This window comes from Protopterus annectens, chromosome 7.part0 (genome assembly GCF_019279795.1).
Source record: "Protopterus annectens isolate FY-2018-M chromosome 7.part0, PAN1.0, whole genome shotgun sequence".
NCBI lineage: Eukaryota > Metazoa > Chordata > Ceratodontiformes > Protopteridae > Protopterus > Protopterus annectens.
The window spans coordinates 405,594,357-405,616,907 of record NC_056739.1 but is presented as its reverse complement, the minus strand read 5'-3'; the positions used below and the strand labels follow the sequence as shown (position 1 = coordinate 405,616,907).

General features: G+C 39.1%; 1 protein-coding gene across 1 annotated transcript in view; it reads left to right on the top strand.

Moving 5' to 3' along the window:
* PIFO (primary cilia formation) overlaps positions 1-22,551 on the top strand; it is a 195,700-nt gene that overhangs the window by 11,743 nt on the left and 161,406 nt on the right. The gene's annotated exons all lie outside the window — the stretch shown is intronic.

Below are 22,551 nucleotides of genomic sequence, written 5' to 3'. Positions count from 1 at the left end.
GCATCATTAGGTGATGAAGTGTTGGAAAAATCTCCATTAAGTCATTTCCTGCCATCCTTTTATTACTTTAAGGCACCAGTCTTCAGTTAAATACTAAAATAGAAATGGCCAGAATTCTGATTAGCATGTTTGGCAATATCCAAATAATTTCAATTTAATACCAGCATATTTGGAATCCTGATCTATTAAGTTGTGCTGTTATGAGTATATTGCCCAAATAGTCAGTTATAACAGAACACACACTGCAGGTTGGCTACTGAAAGCACAAATTCAATATGCAGGATACATCTGGGGATCTCTGCAGTACTTGCTTGATACAGCCAGCAAGATGTTTGTGGTCTGTACCATGCTGCATAATATGATATTACAAAGGCAGGATCAACATCCTGAGTGTGACTGGATTACAACATCCAGCAGCAGAACCAGGTGATGACAATGATAGGAATCAGCAGCAGGTTAGTGTATATTCACTGAGAATGCCTGTACAGCAATGGCTGCAATACAGACAGCAACGTCTGGTTAACAACCTTAGGAAATGGCATGTAAGGGGAAAGAAACATGAGATGTGCATTATTCCCCCAACAGAATTTGCATTAGACATTAGTTCACCACCACATGGGATGGAAGGTGGTATGGATCACAGTTATCTATACATGGTATGAGCAGACACAGTAACACATAACTGATAGACTGGATGGGGAGAAACTGTGTGAAAGGAGTAGGCACAGCTCAGCAGATGCAGAGGGGAAGACGGCACATTAACAATACTGGCAACAAGAAATGGGTGATGTACACATCCCTGATTCATGATGCCGGGAATGAGATCAGTCAAAAATCAAATGTTGTCACGGATAATGTCCTCCTGTGACCTGGATGCAGAGCCACTGAATGCCTGTCTTCTGGTATTACTTTGCTACTCATGGGGGAGAAGGGTGCAAGCCTGAAGGACTCCCATGGTGCGAATACTAATCTTCTTCATGATTCTGGCCCATGATTCATTTGCTGGTCGGAGCACACAGGGCTCATGACCTCTTGTGGTAGGGATGATATGCTACTATGGGGCCTGGAAGTTGTTTGCTGTTAATGTATACCAGAACTGGAAATGGACAGACATGGCTACCCAGAGCAAAGACTACCAGGCTTCTGACATGTCTAGACATGGCTAATAAATGTATCCCCTGCAATAGAACATAAGCATGACCATTCAGTAACCATACCCTACTCCACTACAGGCAGCATTAGCACTTGGACAGATGTTCGGGAACTGGCAATTATACAGAAGGTGGTGCTCAGTCACAGCTGTAATCATAAACATCCATTTATAATGTCTGGTTTCCAGATTTCCATGTAACTGAGCAGCATCTTCACGAAGGCCACACAAGATACCTCCCAGCAGACTGTTAATGAATTTCACTCTTGCATATTGCTGATTAAAGACCAATGCCACCCACATATCAAGAGGCAACTGATGTTTGATGGTGTTCATAACCATTGTGCTGTTTGCTTGGGGTATGTAGGAAGCACAGTGCACCTCCAAAACTGGTGACTGAGGCACAGCTGCAGCAGTTTTGTGGTTCTCAGCTATAGATTTCTCCAGCACAGCAGATTGTATGTACTCAACCATGGTGTCACTACTGTCCTCCTTAATCTGTATAGGAGGCAATCCTCAAGAAAGGGTATATGCATAGGTGAAGATACTTGAAACTACCACCACATGGGATGGAAGGTGGCCCCTATGCATCAGCTAAGTTGTGTCTACACCTTCCACACAATTTCCCCCACCCAGTCTGTTATTGGTTTGGTGTTACTGTGTCTGCTCATACCCTGTGGTGATAACTGTAACCCATTCCACCCTCCATTCCATGTGGTGGTAGGGCCCAAGTATCTTCAATGATCCATGTACCCTTTGTTGAGGATTGCCTCCTATACAGAGTAAAGTATCTACAGATAGAGTTTCAACAGCACTTTGTCCAGCCACACTGGGTACCAACTGTCTGCAGATCATTTATGTATGCTACTAGTGTGGTATAACGCACTGAGACATGGGTGGAATGGGGCAGCTGAACACTAACATCCACACCCTCTGCTGGAGATAAATCCTGTTTTAGCTGCCTCCACCCAGAGATACAGGAAACTTCTCCATGTGTTGTTAACCCTGGCAACCCACCCCTCTGGTGAATCACTCCTCTGCAGTCTTCTGTATCTTCTGCTTGACATGGTTGAGCATGTCTGCCAAGTCAAAACAAGCTTGTCTCTTTACTTGACTGTGCCCATCCAACCGTCTTTATGTCCTGCAGAAGGAATTCTTTCACCTAGACTCATAATAGTTGGTCTGTACCCCTTCTATCAATCAGCAAAGCCATGCTTACAGTGATCACTCAGATGAACATACTAAACCACAGGTATGCACAAGACCAGTGCCAGCGCACCCTGCTTTTTCAATCTCTCCACCCATATCAGCATCAGGATGAAGTCATCCAACACACACAGATACATGCACATAAACAGTCATGAAAATCCAGTCTCAGTACCCACACAGACAGGCAAAGAGTCACATTCACACTCCTACACACACAACTTACCTGGACTGTCAGTCTGGAAAGGTGATGTTCCTCTGTTTCACCCTGCAAAGATTCCCCAATAGGAATGGACAGCTGCAATTCGGATATTAGATGCATTTACATGTCCTGGACTGCCCTGCCTTGATCTTGAGCAGTATGGATGACTAGGAATCATCATGTTATGTAAGTCTTCTGTGCAAAGAAGTAATCAAGGATGTGCAAGGACCCAATTTTCCTTTCAAGTTTATGCCTATTTTTGTACTTTGGGTTTTCCTTTTAGTTCACTTTATTTTTCTTGGAAGTTTCCATATCAGCACTCCTTGTTTCTCAACTCTTTTATCATAATTGACCCTTCTGGTATCTCTTCCTGTTCTTAAATCTCACTGACCTCACATCTTCATTACCCATTTCTTCCTTCCTCCTTATTCATTCTGTGATACCTTTTCATATTTGTACACTCTCTTTATTACAGTCCAGATACTGTAAACATCTTCAGCTGTCCTATCTCCAGCACAGACCTCTAAGAACTGATCCATAACAGTTAATACTCCTCAGTCTTTTGAGAATGTTATCTCAGTACAAAGAATGACCTATGTATAACTATAACCAGGTAAATGTATAAATACTGTATATTTGATTTTAGTTTTTCTACAACTGTTCTGTTTTTGTGTGTGTGTGTATATATATATATATATATATATATATATATATGTTTATTTATTAACATTGCTTCATCAAAAACAGGCAGCAAGAATTAACAATAAACATGCAGAAAGCTAATAAATCAAACAAAACAACTGCATGATCCAAGACCAAGACCTGCACTTGGAAGTCCAAGAACTTTGAACATACAAGTTCAATTACATGAACAGTCAGTATCAAAACTCTCTGCAATGGTATTTAAGCCTTTCAGCCTCCCACATCCTAGCTATATACCAACTCCAAGATCCCTAAATCTCAAAGGAAAATTAATACTTGTACTTCTGCCTTTGTTTATGCATCACAACATTCGTAGTCTTGTGTGAAAAGTTCTCAGGCATAGCAGCAAGTCTTGGACTTTCATATGGCTCCAACAAAATGCAAAAAACAAAATGGTAGAAGAATGTGATGTGATAACAGTGATTTAACTTGGCTACAGAATATTCTTTATATCAGAAGATGTCTTGTTAAGGTAGATAGTTGGGGGGGCATAATATAATATGTCCTGTTATTGAGGTTATGCTATATCTTGTTCTCATATTGCTGGTATTTCTTACTTAAAGATGACATTTCTCCATGGTAGACCATGTGGATGCCAGGGAACAAGCTCCTATGCATTTCTTAACATACAAATGAGTAAACATATAGAGGACTGGACTCTCCCCAACATGTATTCAGGTCTGCAGTGCCAAGATTCTGAGGCATTTAGGTTTGTGTATACTCTCCAGGGTAACATCATTGCACCTGCAAAATGTGAGTGGATATAGTGTGAGTTCTTCTTCCAATTCATAGAACACATAGCTTCTTTCATCACCTGTCCCTGAAAATTCCTTCTTCCCCAGCTCTTGTCACCTGGTATTCCTTCTTCCCCCTGCTCCAGTCATACTGCTGCATGACATTATGTGCATACTTCCATAACCAAGCTGAAGTAAGGGACACTCTCTTAAACACCCTTCTTTCTGTAAAGAAACCCAAATACTACTCTCACATTCTCAGCACACAGCTGAATGCAAGGACTATTTTCTTCTTAAACACCTTCATTTTTGTTAGAAAAGAAGCCCAAGTACTGCTTTCACATTCTCAGCTACATAGCTGAATACAAGGGCTTGTCTCGTAAACACCCTCTCTTCCATTAAAGCCCAAATACTGTCCACACATCCTTAGCTTAACAGGTGCATTTTCATCTGGTACCTTAGACTATACCATTATGAAGATGTACAGGGATGCTATATTATTCACATTAATAGTGGATTGTTGTTTTAGATCTTGTAAGTTTTCTTATACTGTTAGAGAGAATGAGTCGTGACCTACTACAAGGGCACAAGGGTCACAACTTTAAACACTGATTACTTGATTAACTGGTCATTTTCTCCCTCAGGTAGTTGAGAATAGCTTTTCTGCTGCTCTCTCAGCCACTTTAGTCTGCTCCCCTCCAATCCACATTCCAGCACTCAAATTTGTTAGCAGTAAGAGGTAACTTACCGAGGAAATTTCACTTATACCTTCATATACTTTCCAGAACTTTCCTCCTTCAAAACTGTAGCACAGTAACAGCATTCTGATAGAATAGGACAGCCCTTGAGCTTTCAAAGCATGTGTTAGATCACTACTCATGTTACAGAAAACATAAGCACTGAAAGCAGAACTGATAACAAGCACGTGGTTCCTTACCTTGAGAAAGATCTGTAAGGTGTACACACAAGCACCTTCTGAGGCACTCTTACTTCATTTTCCTTCACTCACTGATATCCTCACTTATATAATTACCTCTCTCCACCCACCTAATTATACAAGCCACTCCCTCCTAAAGACATACTTGCCTTTTAACCTACTTGCACAAATCTCCTTTTCCATTTAAACTACCAGTCATCTGCCCTCTATCCACTCACATCGACACCACATTTCACCAGCAAAGCTTCCCTTCTTCTTACTCATTTCCTCAAGCACATCTACTTGCACATTCTCTCACCACCCTACTGTTTCTCTTCTTACCACTTTCACACCTTTCTCAGTCTCATTACTATCACATCTTTCCATCAAAAGTGCCCTCTCTAAGCTCGTTCCTTTCACCAGAACATCTCTTTTTTGCTCTTTCTTTTTTCTCCCAGTACACCTTGACATTCCAGTTCTTCTCCCCAAACAATAAGCCAGTCCACCATCCATCTGAGGGAATAGCTTACGAGTTATGATTCTTCACCCATTGGAGATGTGGGCTGAGTATCAGGAGTGTTAGTATCATCCGCAGGTCTGGGATTTTTTTTGCTTGGCCTCTGGTCCTACCCCTGCATGCTTAGCCCAGTGCTATCACTGGATGGGGCCTAGGAAACTACAGCATGCACTGCTCTCCAGGACCTTAAGGGGTGGGCACTGTCCCAACTATCCTGCTTCCCCAGTCAGATGTCAACCTTCCAGAGTCCAGCCATCACTAGCCTCCACTGGAGAACATCAACATGCTCCTCCACCAGGATAGGAACCGTCCATCCTCCCTGCCAACTCCATCAAATGCCTGAGCCGCTAATCCAACCCGGATCGTCTTGGCCATAGTCAGAGCTTCATCCCTCTATGCCATCAAAGTGGCCAAGAATATGTCTCATTTTGTCACTCACAACACTACTCACTGTTTTCTTAATAACTCATCTTCCATTACCACCACCAACAAATACATTCTCAGGAATACCTTCTGAATACTCACCTTTTGTCCTCCTAATGTCTTACTAAATCTTCACCCAGTCTATTATCATCTCAACTCACAATACTAGCTCATGTACTACTTAGCTCCACACTCCCTACACTAACTCAGCTCACTGTCTGCCATATTACACTCACTTCTTATCCCATCTCCATCACTGACCCACATACCCTACATCACAATTCCCTCCCCTTCTCTCTCTCTAACTATATCTCCTTACATGTCCACATCTACATGCTCAGATCTGTTCCTTTATACATATATTAAGGTTTGGAATATAACTCATTCAATCACAATACAATTTAACTGCAAACACAAGTGAAACTTAATGGAGCTATCTACCCATATCCCAGCCTCATGCAGCACCCATTCACCACAGTTAACCCTTGGCATCCAATGCTCCCATAACAATGTTCCTCTATTCTTCTGACTCTAACCTTAATTTTTCAACATTAACCTCAGAAGCATCTGCAACAAAATTCAAAACATCCATTCATGTCTAGCTTTTTACTCCCCAGACATTCTAGCTGCAACTGAAATCTGGCTGAACAAGAAATTATCAAAAATGAAACAATTCTCCAAATGGACAGAAAATAACGAACAGGAGGCATGGCCTTTATTTATAACAACACCTTAGTGTGAGCTGCTCTGATGGTATAGTAGAATAAATACCTGACTATGGCCCAGTCGATTAGCAGCTTGAGTGACTGACAGAGTGGTAGGGAAGAAATGGACATGCCCATCCAAGGTGGAAGTGCACACGTTGATATGTGCCCTAAGGGAAGACATGGCCCGAAGAAGGGAGTTGCCCTCAAATGTAATCAAGTGAGTGTGGGGGTGGTGAAAGGGAGTGGGTAGGTCATAAAATAATACTCACCCCCAGATGAAGGCACAGATGAGCCAAGCCCCCATAATACCCTCAGGATCCATGAGCAGCCCTAGCAAAAACATAGTAAGTCTGTCAGGTTAGAGAGTAGTGGTAAAACTGTCATGGACATTGTGTACTGAGGACCAGGCAAGTAAGCATGAGGTCCAAGGGGGGGCCAAAAGAAAGAACACTATAGAAATAACCCAAACCCAGCTAAATATCCCAGAACTCAATAATGCCAAACTTCTGTTTTCTCACCTTAAAATCACAAAGGCAATAATATTACCACAGCAAAAAAAATCCTGCACTTGATATCAGAACCCCCCACCCATGAAACATTCATATTGGGAGACCCAAACATTGACTGGAAATCTCTAAATAGCAGCAACCCAAAAGACTCTATAATCTTATATGACTCCATCCAACTAATAAACTCCCCCACCAGGTTTAATAAAAACACTAACAGGCAGTACATACTGGACTGGATTCTAACAAACAAATCCCATAACACAACATCCTCTGCATGTTTACTTTATACTATCAGTGACCAACTTCTAGCCTGTGTAGTAAGACAACAACATGGTTCATCCAGATAAGTTATCTACAACCAAATATGTAATGTCGCCAAATAGACATTTATCTGAACTGTCAGTCTCGATAACTGGAATGCTTTAAAAACATTGCTACTTGCTGAAGCAATTACTCATTTCAACTACACATTTTCAAAAATTCTAAATAAATTAGCACCAGTTAGAATAAGATGGGTAAAATCTAATACAGCACCACGGCTAACAAAAGACACAAAACAGCTCATGTTGCAAAGATATTGTTAGCAGTTAACACAGAGGATAAGGCTGTGAGCTGTGGCTCCTGTGGTACAGGATTTGATTCCCTCAGCTCCCATTTGCTACTGTTTGACCTCGAGCAAGTTACTTAACTAGGCATTGCTCCCAAGTTACCCCTGAAAAATGATTGTGTGTTCAGTGGGCCTACCTGGTTAACAAATAGGTATTATTATTATTATTACAGCTCCCTAACATTGAGTACAATGCCCCCTTTGGTATGCACGTAACAAGGCACATCCAGTGATTTAAATGTCCAGAGAGTCTCCTCTCTAAAAGAATACAGGGCGTAAATAGTATATCCTATATAGACTGCCTCAAAGCCTTATCTCTATATTCTGTCTCCTACAAGCTGTTGATCAATGCCTGGCAAACAAGACATCTTCAGACTCCACTCTGATGGACCTCCTGCATATCTGCAAAATAAGCAGCACCAAAATTACCCATTCTAAAGACTTAATTATTGCCTGTGATATAAATAGGACCTGCAGTAGAGACAGGTATGTATCCCAAAGACTACCCTTTCTCTGGAACAGGGTCCCCATCCATATGAAGAGTTCCTTCAATTCAAGTGTAACTTAGACAACTCAGTGTGGAACCAGAAATTCACTCCTGGTGGCACCTATATTTCTAATGGACACAGGCTAACTGTGAACAGTTTGTCTCCCAGGCCCTGATTGTAAATGTTTCATCTGACAAGGCCCTGCTTATACTATCAGAACTTGTCAGAGATTTGGGAGGCATGGCTAAGCTTAAAAAGGCCCCAATGGTTTTTAGCCTAGTACATGCAAATTAAAATATGAACCCGTCAGACAAAGCCTAGAAAGAATGGTACAACAATAAACATACTATACATGCCAAATTTTTAGATATCTCTGTTAAATCTGACAAGAAATCATATTATAACAACTTCCAATATAAACACTAAATAATAGCATGACATATCCTAGCTATATCATCACATCCTGTCCTACTACTAACAACAGTGACTCCATCTCCACTCAGTTCAATGCTTATTTTATCCAGGCAGTTCATACCCTGATTGATGACCACCCCACTTCCCTCCAGCTTCCCCCTTTATTGAAAAGCAAACACAATCAGTTAGCTTTCACCCTGCCCCAACCTCAATTATTAAACTAAACTAAAACCAACAACCCTAGCTTCTGAAAAACTTCTCACCGAATATCTTAAAAATCACTACAGATGCAATAGCCTTCTCTGTCTCCATTCTGATCAACTGATTAATAACTGAGACCCATGTCCCCTCTATCTGGAAAAATGTTCCATAATACCTCTTCACAAAGGAGGTACATTAACTGAGTTAACAATCTGTAGACCCACAGCTGTCGTATAACCTCTTTCAAAAGTTCTTGAGAAATGTGTGCATACACAAATTATGCAGCATATAACTAAGCCTAACTTCCTGTCCAAGACCCAACACAGGTTTAGACCCAGACATTACAATACTACCACTCTTCTCAATGTCACCATCATAGTCATCCAAAACAGAAATGAGGGCATTCTAGTTTCCTCTCTTTTCCTTGATCTGTCCAAAGCATTCAATACTGTATCCCACCAGAAGCTCCTTTCTGAACTTATTAGCTTAGGTCTTACTTCCCCCTCCCTCTCCTGGTTCCACAACTATCCATCCAATCACCAGCAGACAGTTAAATGGCAACAAAATCTCTCACCATTTTTACCAGACTGTGTTGTTGTTTGCCAAGACTCAATACTTAGCTAACTATTGCTTTGGCAATTTTTAGATTAGGTAATTTCTGTGGGTACAGCTGCCAATTTGGGGCATTTGATCCTATCTGGAGAGTTAAACTTCATTTGTTAAAAATATATATAATTTTTATGTCTTTCTTCTAAGTTTATTTGGGATGAGGGTCTTCTGAAAATGTATTTCATTTTTTTGTTTGAGAGTTTTCATTAAAGCAAAATGTCTTGGAAATGTGACAGAGGTTCAAATGAAGATGAGAAGAAACAATTGTAAAAAAAAGATCAGCCTACCAAACATTAGTGTGTACAGGTATGACAAAAGATGGAAATATAAATTCAAAAAACATTATGTATAAATTGGTGGGAACAATAGCTTTTTATAAAAATGACACTCTATCCATATTATTTTGGAATGCAAATGGTCTTACGGGTATATAAAAAAGGAAAGAGCATGGTCTTATATTAAAGGAGTACAGCACCCACAGACTCAAAAAAATATGTTTAAAACATCATGGCATGATGTTTCCTACACTTTAACAGCACTCTGGGATTATTTACAGGATTTTAAATATTTTTATATGTAATTCCAGACTCTGACTACCTGGAGGCTGGCATATTGACATGGTTTGGATAAATCGGGTTGCCATCCAGTATCCCAGAAATCATTGTTTGGCTCAAAAATGTTACATCATGCAGGCCTCCGTTTGCCTAAAGTTCCTGTCATTTCATAGATGTTGCATGCATGGGAAAGTACTGAGTAAAATAGAACAGTGTAAGTAACATTCCCTGCTGCTGGATGACTACTTAAAACAGAAACAGTGCAAATGCCACAGAACACACTCAAATAGGGTTGCCACCTTTCAAATGCCCAAAGTGGGACATTTGTGGTACAAACATCAGATTTTGCAGGCCAAAACATACTCACGCCCAGTACACGCCCTATTAAAAAGAGAGGAAATTAAGGAATGGGTAGTGGAGATTATTTGAGAGTTATTATGGGAAGTAGACATTTCTTCAGAAGTAATATCTAGTGAGTGGGATAAAAATAAAATGGAGTTTAAGAATAGAGAAAAAAGAAAAGAAAAAAAGGTATGGTTAAGAACTAACAAGAATTTATTTAAGGAGGCTATCAAAGGTTAAAGTACTGCAGAATAAGAAGAATTTCACAGAACAAGAAGAGGAGCAACTAGAGTACTAAAGAGAAAATAAGGAAGTATTTGGATAATATGTATGAGTTTAGTAAGACTGCTGTTAAACGCCTCTTTTTTGATAACTCTAGAGCACAAAAACCTTTAGCACAATGCCTTAGGCAAAAGAAAGTAGAAAGTATTGTTGTCAGGCTTAGGGAGCCTATGGGAAGAAAAATAACCAGAGTTGCTATAGCAGTATTAACATATTTCAGAAATGTTATGAAAATGTGTATAAAGCAGATAAATATGGAAACAAAGGAAGAGCACAAATAAAAATATGTATGGATAATGTAATGATTCCAGGATTAGAGGAAATATGTTTGTTAGAGTAAAGATAATAAACTATTCAGGGAAAATTTATTGTAGTGGCAACTTCAATCATAATACTATGGGCATAGTTTATCTAGCCACCTGCCAGTCATGCCAAACTTTTTATGAAATGCATGGCTAGGTTTAAAAAGGCACAACGAAACAACAGTCCTCGTACGGCATGCACGGCCAACCAAACTTCAAAAAAACACCAAAAGGCCAGCATGAAGAGTTCCACTGTTTAACGTGAGGTAAAATGAATCGGACCAAAACTGTCCTGCTCAAAAACTCAAACTACTTTCGGCACATGCCTTCTTCAGTGAGTGAAAAAAACAGACATGTAGACAACCACCAGACGTCTATATATACGACTCATAACCAATGGGAAAAGAGTCATTATAAACCAAACATAATATACAAATGTGTACATAGTTGAAAGGAAAATATATATCCATGAACACATGGATGTATGTATATAGATTCAAATTGAATAATAATTCATATTTGAATATACAAAATGATGGTAACAGCAAAAATATATAAAAAATATATAAAAAAGAGGCTGTACCTATTAGCCTGCAATAATCTGGGATAGACATTCCTGATACATCTTTCACAATCACCATAAATAGCAATGGTGCATATATAAAGCAGTCAGTATAGACAATAATATAATACATGCACCAACAATAATACAAACACTGTCATGTATATAATAATTATAGATGATCATTCAGTCCTGGTGGGAATAATGCACCAAGATGTGTAATCCAGTATTTTTCTTTGTGACTTAATATTCCTTGCCAACCTAGTTGGTTATGTCTATTTCCAGTGATTTTGTCTATAATAGTAAACATAAATTTGGCAGTTGGGTGTTTAATTGTATGTAGATATAAAGCATTGGACAGTTTATGATTGCGGATGTCACTACGATGTTCCCTTATCCTGATTCTCAATGAACGTGAAGTTTTACCCACATAGAATGATTTACATTGGCACGTTGCCAAGTAGATAACCCAACTGGTGGAACAATTACCAAAGACTCTGACATCATATACTTTGCTGGTGTTGGAACTTGTAAATTGTTTTAACTGATTAACTTGAGCACATGAAATACAATGTCCACATCGAAATGTCCCTAACAGCTCATCCCCTGTAATGGTAAGTTGTTTGTATTTTGCTCCACCACTTTCCCTCTGTTTGTAATGAGAAAACAAAGTTCCCAGTATTTTTCCTCACCTGAATGAAAATGAACATTGATTATCCAGGATATCCCTCAAAAAGTCATTGGCTAACAGGATATTCCAATTATTATTCACTGCTTTCCTAACTGTTTGATGATTTTTGCCCAAAGTAGTAATGAGTCTAATGTTGTCACACTTGGGGTTGTCACTTCTCTCCCTATATTCTAACAATGTCTGCCTTTCTTGCTTGTCTGACCAAAATCTGGCAGATTCAATGTCAAAAATGGAGTACCCTCTATCCAAAAATCTGGATTGTAAATCAGCTTTCGCATGTGTGTAATCCACATCTGAAGAATTAATTCTCCATATTCTCAAATATTGAGATTTGGGGATGTTGCGGATGGTGTGGCATGGATGCATACTGGTAGCATGTAACAATGAATTAAACTGGGGATATTTACGATGGATCTTAGTATTAAGTGTATGATCACTGTTTCGATATACAGTGACATCCAAAAAATCAATTTCATCTCTATGTGATGTAATAGAGAATTCAATTCCCCAAATGTTGTTGTTGAGATATTCCAAAAATTCATGGAGGTAATCGGCATCAGCACGCCACACCATCCAGCAATCATCTAAATATCTCCGCCATATGTCCATTTCTACTAGATATATGTTATGTAGGGGATTGTATATGAGGCATTCCTCTAGGTAGGCCATGAAGAGATCTGCATAAATTGTGGCAAAAGAGGCCCTGTAGTTGCCAATAACAATCCCCTTGGAAATAGAATACATTTTTGGTAAGGACATGTTCGGTCATGCAGATTAGCAGAGTGTTGAAGCCTGGGGGGTATAGTTCAGCCTTGGTTAGCCAATGTTCTAAAGCTTGGAGCCCAGCCCAATGTGGTATGCTAGTGTATAAAGATTTTACATCCAGTGTACACGTCAACCATTCGGGCTCAAGCTGAGTATCTTCAATGATTTTCAAAAATTGGGTGGTATCCTGGATTCTAGCCCTGACTAGTGAGAGTAGAGGTTTAAGAAATTGATTAATAAATGCAGAAAGTGGTTCTGTGAGTGAACCATGGCCAGAAACAATTGGCCTACCTGGGGGATGTGTGATGGATATTATGTATTTTCGGAAGCAAGTATAAAATTTGTTTAGCTGGATCTTTAACCTGAAGATGTTGAACAGTTTTTTGAGTGATGATGCCCTCATCTAGTGCAGATTGTAAGAATGAATCAATCTCTTGTTTAAATTTTCCAGTGGGGTCAATACCCATGTGCATGTAACAATGAGAATCCGACAGTTGTCGTAGACCCTCATGGACATAATAATCCATGTTCAAAATGACCACTGCTCCACCCTTATCCGCTTGGAGAGAGAGAAGGCAGACATTGTTAGAATATAGGGAGAGAAGTGACAACCCCAAGTGTGACAACATTAGACTCATTACTACTTTGGGCAAAAATCATCAAACAGTTAGGAAAGCAGTGAATAATAATTGGAATATCCTGTTAGCCAATGACTTTTTGAGGGATATCCTGGATAATCAATGTTCATTTTCATTCAGGTGAGGAAAAACATTGGGAACTTTGTTTTCTCATTACAAACAGAGGGAAAGTGGTGGAGCAAAATACAAACAGCTTACCATTACAGGGGATGAGCTGTTAGGGGCATTTCGATGTGGACATTGTATTTCATGTGCTCAAGTTAATCAGTTAAAACAATTTACAAGTTCCAACACCAGCAAAGTATATGATGTCAGAGTCTTTGGTAATTGTTCCACCAGTTGGGTTATCTACTTGGCAACGTGCCAATGTAAATCATTCTATGTGGGTAAAACTTCACGTTCATTGAGAATCAGGATAGGGGAACATCGTAGTGACATCCGCAATCATAAACTGTCCAATGCTTTATATCTACATACAATTAAACACCCAACTGCCAAATTTATGTTTACTATTATAGACAAAATCACTGGAAATAGACATAACCAACTAGGTTGGCAAGGAATATTAAGTCACAAAGAAAAATACTGGATTACACATCTTGGTGCATTATTCCCACCAGGACTGAATGATCATCTATAATTATTATATACATGACAGTGTTTGTATTATTGTTGGTGCATGTATTATATTATTGTCTATACTGACTGCTTTATATATGCACCATTGCTATTTATGGTGATTGTGAAAGATGTATAGTCATTATCAGGAATGTCTATCCCAGATTATTGCAGGCTAATAGGTACAGCCTCTTTTTTATATATTATTTATATATTTTTGCTGTTACCATCATTTTGTATATTCAAATATGAATTATTATTCAATTTGAATCTATATACATACAGCCATGTGTTCATGGATATATATTTTTCTTTCAACTATGTACACATTTGTATATTATGTTTGGTTTATAATGACTCTTTTCCCATTGGTTATGAGTCGTATATATAGACGTCTGGTGGTTGTCTACATGTCTGTTTTTTTCACTCACTGAAGAAGGCGTGTGCCGAAACTAGTTTGAGTTTTTGAGCAGGACAATTTTGGTCTGATTCATTTTACCTCACATTAAACAGTGGAACTCTTCATGCTGGCCTTTTGGTGTTTTTTTGAAGTTAGGTTTAAAAAGGCCCTTATGGTCACTAGCCTAGTAAACACCCAAGAACCTATGAACCTATGAGGCTCAACAATTAATAGTTAATATAGGAGGAAATAACATAAAATGGTGATATATAATCATTGTGCAGGGAAGTCTCCAGGAACAGATGGTATTCCTGTGGAAGTTTAAAAGTTATAAGGGAAAAAGTGATAAAGATCTGGAAGTTGTTGATTAATAGTATTTTAAAAGAAGAGCAAGTGCCAACATCTTGGAAGAAAGCTGTGGTGACTGTGCTACCTAAAGATGGTAAAGACCTTTCAGACACAGCTTCATATAGACACATTGTCAATTTTAAACCACGATTATAAAGAGTTCCTGTCTACACTAGCTAAAAGAATGGCAAAGGTGCTGCCAAAACTGATATACACGGATCAATGCTTTTTTTGTTTTTTTGATGGGAGGCAAACAATTGACAATGATGATCCAGAAGGAAGCATAATGTAAGAAAATACCAGTGTTGTTTGTCGGTCTCGATGCAGAGAAAGCATTCAAAAGAGTAAGCTGGGATTTGCTGAGTAGGGAAATGGAAGCATTTGCATTCCCTGATACAATAATAAGGTTAAGGTTTGCTTTAATTAGCAGGGTATATGTGGGATAGGAGGCAGAAATTAAAGTGGGATGGTTCCTCTCTCTGATAACGTGTGTTGATCAGAGGAACCAGGCAGGAGAATGCTTTTCCCTTTGTTATTTGCTTTATGTTTAGTGCCACTGGCAAAGAAAATAAGGGGCTCAGAATTTCAAGGATATAATTGGTATGGTAATTTAGAAAAGTTTGCTTTATTTGCAAACAGTATTATTTTTGTACTTAATAAATCCAGGAAAGGACATATCAGTGTTGTGGAACATTTTGAGACAGTTTCGGTTTTCTCAGAATATAAAATTAATGAAGATGAAACAAAGTCTATAGCCATAAATTATGTACCTGATTGTTTCAACAATACCCATATTTATGAGGACACAATCAGCTGAAGTATTTAAGAGTGTGGATTAAAAAGGCTTCTGTTATGGCAGCTAAGGATATGTGGGAAGAGACTAAACAACAGAAGCTCTTGTTTATCCATATAGATAGTAATATACAAGCACTGAAATGTTTTTAGTCCCTTTAGTTTATATATAGACCAGCCATATGTTTATCAACCTGAGGAGAAGTTGCAGACAATAATTAATAAAGGGATGAAGGAATTTATCTGGAAGGGAAAGAGGGCAAGAGTTAAGTGGGATGTGTTGATTTTCCCAAAAGAACAATGTGGTTTAGGATTATCTGATTTGAAGGGATATTTTACAGCTACACAGTTAAGGCACATATACATAATACAAGCAGAAAGTTATAATTCAAAGTCGAAAGGGGTGATTATGAAGTTGGGGGGGTTCAAGAAATAAGGAGACAGGTGGATTTTAGAATGCAGATTCATAAGGAGAATAATAACAACCATACAAAACATCATATTCCTAAAGTTGGGGAAAGTATTCTAAGAACTCAGACAACACTGGAATGGAAAAAGGAGATTTTGTCAATATGGATGACTGCAAGTAGGGGTTCAGAAGACAGACAAGAGGGGATAGCAATCTACTGGCAAAAACTGACAGAAAGGAGACAGACATGTCTATGCACTAACTGTATCCGCTTAGAAACACAATCTGGGACTGGAAATGTCCTACACTTGATGCCTCTGGCCAGTACAGATCTTCAGGGTTTTCCTGTGCTATAAGCAGCAACACTGTGGACTACAGCAAGCAGACCCTATATAAGAGCAAACCCTTATGGAGATAGTAGTCACATTATCTTCTATCATCTATAGAGTATCAGGCTATGTATCACCTACTTCAACATGACCTGTTGACTACCTCTGCATGCAAGAGATTTCCTGCTGAGCACTGAATCATTCACATAATTTGAAATTTCTTTTAAGCTATCGTGTACTATCTTGCATGAGATATTTTCCACTGCAATGTCTATTTCCCTGTCTCTGTGAATCTCTGCACAATCTCTGACACATTGGATTTGTCAGGGTAGTTCTTCACCTCCCGGTGACTTTATAGGCATCACATATCCCCAATATTTGTGTGTCCTTTTGTACACACACATACATACAGGGATCTACTTCTAAATCCCAATACCCATATGATCAATGGTTAAAAAACAGAGATTCAAATAACGAAACTGAAGAAATGAAATGTCGACTTTTTCCCAGGGTAAGTAAACACTTGCCCAAACATAAACAAAACTCATGCTGAGGTAAGTAACCCCCCCAAGTGGGGGCTACACTCCCTACACCCCACAATGTGGGGGATGTGCCCCGCACACACACACACACACACACACACACACACATACACACACACACACAACTATACAGTATATACCAACTCTGTGATTGCACTACAGTGGAGAAAAGGGCATGTTGGGCAAGTATTTACTTACCCTTAGAAAAAGTCGATGTTTGGGTTTCTTTAGTTTTGTAATTTTCATCTCGGGCTTTTAACCGTCGATCATATGGGCATCAGGATTTAGAAGTAGATCCACTTACATACATACATACATACAAATGTTTCATGCACAGGCCTTAATGACCTTCTAGCCAGCCAATATACCAAAACAGTTGCTCCCATAATAAGTGCCCATGCTGTTCTTAAAAATATCTAAACTAGTGTTTGCTTTAATGTAATTTGGTAGTCTGTTCCATACACAGCAATTACTAGATCTTGTTGTTGGGGAGCTTCACCTGACAGCAAAGGTAACCCTCAATTACTAGTCATTCTTTCCCTTTCTAAGATTAGCTGTAGCCATATGTGCTCTCTGTCTTTCTATGTGCAACAGTATATTTGTCTGCAGAGAATCCTTCCTCAGCATCAAACATCCCTGTCATCTGCAAATTGGTGTCTGGATTGTGTAATATACTGCCATAATTCCATTGTTCACATTTTTGTTGGCATCCAACACACAAACACACACACACACACACACACACACACACACACACACACACACACACACACATATAATATATGTGGAAGTGCTTACTAATATTGACCATAAAATGTCAGCAAAATCAACACAAAAATGTCAACAGCAAATTGCACATGCTCTGTGACATTATCTTGGAGCATGCAAACTAAGAATCATATTTTTTGCGGGGGGAAAGCCCCCCCCCCCCGCACCCTCCATAACCCTGCTAATTAAATATACTAACTCCAAGATCACACAACAATGGGGAAAAGACATAATTCCCAATCCTGTTATCATTGCAGTCTTGCACAATCATCAACCATCTGTTTTGCTGACTAAAGTGCATTGATTAAATAGCTGTTGACAATATTCAGTTTTGCCTAAAACTTGTGTCCGTATACTGTATATCTATACCTATTTATCTATCTGTATAGATAGATAGTTTGATATAGACATAGATATATATGGATACCTTCAGTTTCATTGAATGTCATCTCCAGTGAAACACAAGTAGTTGAAAAAAAATCACTGAAAACATATTTCACTGGAAACGCATTTTGTTAAATTACAGGTCATAGAAATCTGTAGAATATTGACAATAAGTATTGGTGTAATTTAGGGATTCATAGGATTCATACGTGAGTCTAGAAGACTATTTACACATTGAGAAAAGCCCACGTTATGTTGTACTCCCATTTCTCTAATGGTTTCTGTTTTTTGAACCAGCAGTGATTTACTGTGTGTGTGTGTGTGTGTGTGTGTGTGTGTGTGTGTGTGTGTGTGTGTGTGTGTGTGTGTGTGTGTGTGTGTGTTTTCTCTTTTCTGTGAGGTTATCTGGCCATAGATTTAGCATTAAAGAGCCTATAAACCCTGAGAACACTTCTGCCTATGCAGAACTGTTCACAGAAACCCTGTACAAGCATGTTAATAGCTGCATAGAGGCAGCTGTACCCACCAGGAAGAAGTACAGAACTAACTCAAAAAAAACAAGCCACCCTGGTGGAATCACAAAATCAATTGGGTGTATAACAGGAGGAAGAAAATCATGGCAAAAATTAGGAGATGTAGCACCAAGCAGGATAAAAGCACTTTCATCAAACTAAACAAACAACTCAGGGGACAAATAAAGTCTACCAAAGCCAAATTTGAGGTACGTTTGGCCTCCCAGGCCAAGGACAACCACAAAGCATTCTTTAGCTATGTCTACAACCTCAAAGGCAATACACAATTGTGTGCACAGCTCATTGTAAATGGAGCCACCTATACTGTGCCAGAAGATATAGCAAACCTCCTGGCTGATAAATTCAGCTCCAGCTTTACTCCTCTCTCCCCCTCAACCTTGCTTCAGGAAATATCATCAAATATAATTCTCCCCTACTATCACTAGGAAACAGGTCCTTAATGCTCTCTCTAAGACCAAGAACACTGCATCAGTGGGCCCAGACAATATCCCAGGATGCCTTCTAAATAGCATGAAACATGATCTATCAAGGGCCTTTGGACTTACTATTTAACTGTAGCCTCCAAACAGGCTTCTTGCCTCATGAATGGAGAAAGGTAACAGTCATCCCTCTGCAAAAAGATGGGCCATCTACAGACCCTGGAAACTACAGACTCATAAGTTTCACTAGTCTTATATGTAAATCCATGGAAAGAATTATCATGGAGATGATCATTAGAGATATAGTAAACCTCCAGACACTGGACCCAACCCACGTTGGTTTTGTCAAGGACAGATCATGCCTACTCAACCTGGTGGACTTCTTTAAGAAGGTCACCATGCAATGAATGAGGGCAAAATCATTCACACTGCCTACCTTGACCTGGTCAAGGCATTTGACACAATACCCCACTCGGGTATCGTTGACAAACTCAAAAGGTCAGGTACAAATCCGTATGTCACCTGGAGGATAGCCAACTGGCTCACAGACAGGGCCCAGGAAGTTAGATTTAAGGAGTCCACCTCCATAAAGAGGCCAGTCACAAGTGGAGTCTCTCAGGGATCAGTCCTTGGATGCTCTTTTTTGTCATTTGCTTCTCAGAAGGCAAGGCCAATGTCAGTGGTCTCTGGCTGACTAAATTCACGGATGATTGCAAATTAGGAGCTGTCATTGAATCTCACACTGACACATATGTTCTCCGTGAGGGGCTGACACAAACAAACAACTGGTGTCAGAGTCATAGACTAAAACTAAATGCCAGGAAATTCATAATAGTCTCCTTTGGAAAGTCATCCATCCCTTGTAACTATCATATTGACAACACACCTCTTAGAGTTGACCAGTAGTCAGGGACTTAGGGACACACATAGATAGTAATCTAGTCTTTGGTCATCACGTGTCTACAGTGAGGAAATCATTCTATGTTGCGCAACTTATAAACAAAGGTATGGCATTTAAATCCAAGGAAGCCATTGTTCCACTGTATTTGACATTCATCAGACCTATCTTTGAGTACAATGCCCCCTTTGGTATGTACCTAACCAGGCATATCCAACAACTGGAATGTCCACAGAGGTTCCTCACTAAAAGAATACAGGGCGTAAGTAATATGTCCTATGCAGACTACCTCAAGGCCCTATCCCTATATTCTGTCTCCTACAGGCTTTTGAGAGGAGATCTATGCCTGGCATACAGGGCATTGTCAGACCCCACTCTGATGGACCTCCTGCATATCCACAAAACAAACAGTACCAGAATTACCCATTCTAAAGACATAAACATTGCCTGTGATATAAATATGACCTGCTGGAGAGATAGGTATGTATCCCAGAGACTACCGAATCTATGGAACAGGCTCCCCATCAATGTGAAGCAGAGTTCCTCCCTAATCCAATTTAAGTGCAACTTGGACAACTGGATGGGAAACTGGCAATTCATCCCTGGTTTGGCACCTATGTCTCTAATAGACAGAGGTAACATGTAAATGGTTCATCTCCCAGGCCCATGCTTGCACTTATCAAGGGTATCAGAACTTGTCAGAGATTTGGGATGCATGGCTAGGCTTAAAAAGGCCCTTGTGGTCATTAGCATAGTAAACACCTATGAACCTATATTTAAGTAAAGCAGATTTGGGGGTTTGAAGCCACCCACATGGAGAGTAAAGGGAACTGTGCAAAAAAAAAAATTGAAGGTTCATTTGCTGGATATGAAATGTTCTATGAATATGGATTCTATGAAATGAGTTTTCAATGCTTTTTTAACACCTGTCCTTTGGCATTCAGTGAGATATATATATATATATATATATATATATATATATATATATATATATATATATATACACACACACACACACACACACACACACACACACACACACACACACACACACACAAACACACATACAAACACACAGATAAATACATGTGTAAATGTTAATAAGCTGTTTCCTGTGTGCAGTGGGCTAAGGTTTGATTCCATCAGCCACCATTGCATAAATCTGTGACTCTGAGCAAGTCACTTAGCTAGACATAACTCTCAGGCTGAGTCTGAAAAAGGTCCATGGAGATCAGTGCTCTATTACAGTCAACAAATGCAAATAAAAGTAGAATAAAATAAAAATGGACTCTGGAATATTGTCATAGGTTTGATGTACATAAAAAAGACTGCTGATTCCTGCCCATCATTTCTTTGACTATGTGTTGATCCTCCAATATCAACAAAATAGCTGAAGTGAGGAGCTTTGCCTTTAGTCTTCAATCCATCAGCATCTGAACTGGTGAAAAATTGATTCCCTTCAGCGGATTATTCCTATATTACAAAATTGTGAGATTATAATCCCATAGCAACTGCTACTGATTTGTTCCCTTGGTTTATTTTACTTTATTTGATTTATTAATCAGGGTAAATTATTCACTGTTTGAATGATTTACTCTACTTGTTCATTGCATTGAGGACAACAGTGAATCATGGTCATGTATTTAAACTCACAACCTTGTTTACACTTTTTGAACTCTTGGCTCATATATTGTAGACCACTGTTTGATATGACAATGCTGAACCTGCCTTGTCTCAAAAACAGGAACCTGACTGCACTAAGCACAGTGGCACTTGTAATGTCTGGGAGTTTAATGACTTATGGGAATTTAGAGTAATAGTCTACATAAATGAGATAGACTGCTTAGAAAGGGAATTTAGAGTAATAGTCTGCACAGATGAGATAAACTGCTTAGAAGAGAGCACTCCAGTGCCACTGTGCTTTGTGTTCCACATGAAATAGCAGCCAGACTAGTACTTCTTTGCTTGGGTTTAATTATGGTGTGAGAGCAGTTGGTGCAAAATTGTTCCATCTGTGCTAACAACCCAGATCAGTATATTATGCCTGAAGATTTTTTCTTGCATTTCACTATTCCAAAGATGTGACCCCATGTATACCCCCATTCACTTTCTTTCCTTCCTGATTAGGTACTATAATTCTGTCATCCTTAAATCAGTGTTAAACCAGATTTCAATGAAACAGGGCTTAGTCTCAGTTGGCAACTGTTCTTTTGTCCAGTATGGTCAAAACCCTATGCCATCCAGGCTTGCATGCACTTGCAACACAACTGGTTTAGTGTCACAGTATTTCAATGCAAGTGTATCCATAACTAATTTTCTCAGAATTGCAAAACTCTTACCTATCTATACCTCTATGCTAGGGTTATATCTTACTCAAACAGTTTTTGCAAAGTTATTTCAGCTATATTGGGTGCAAGTTTTACAAGACTGTGCATTATTCCCAGTTATCAGTTTCAACTTTTTCTTCTACTGACCCCATACTAATAGTGTATCTATTATGTTTACAACATTTTGAAGCCATAAGGTAATTGTGCAATAGCATTTTGAAGTACATCTGGTCCTAACTGCACACAAAAAAGTCTCAGGAATC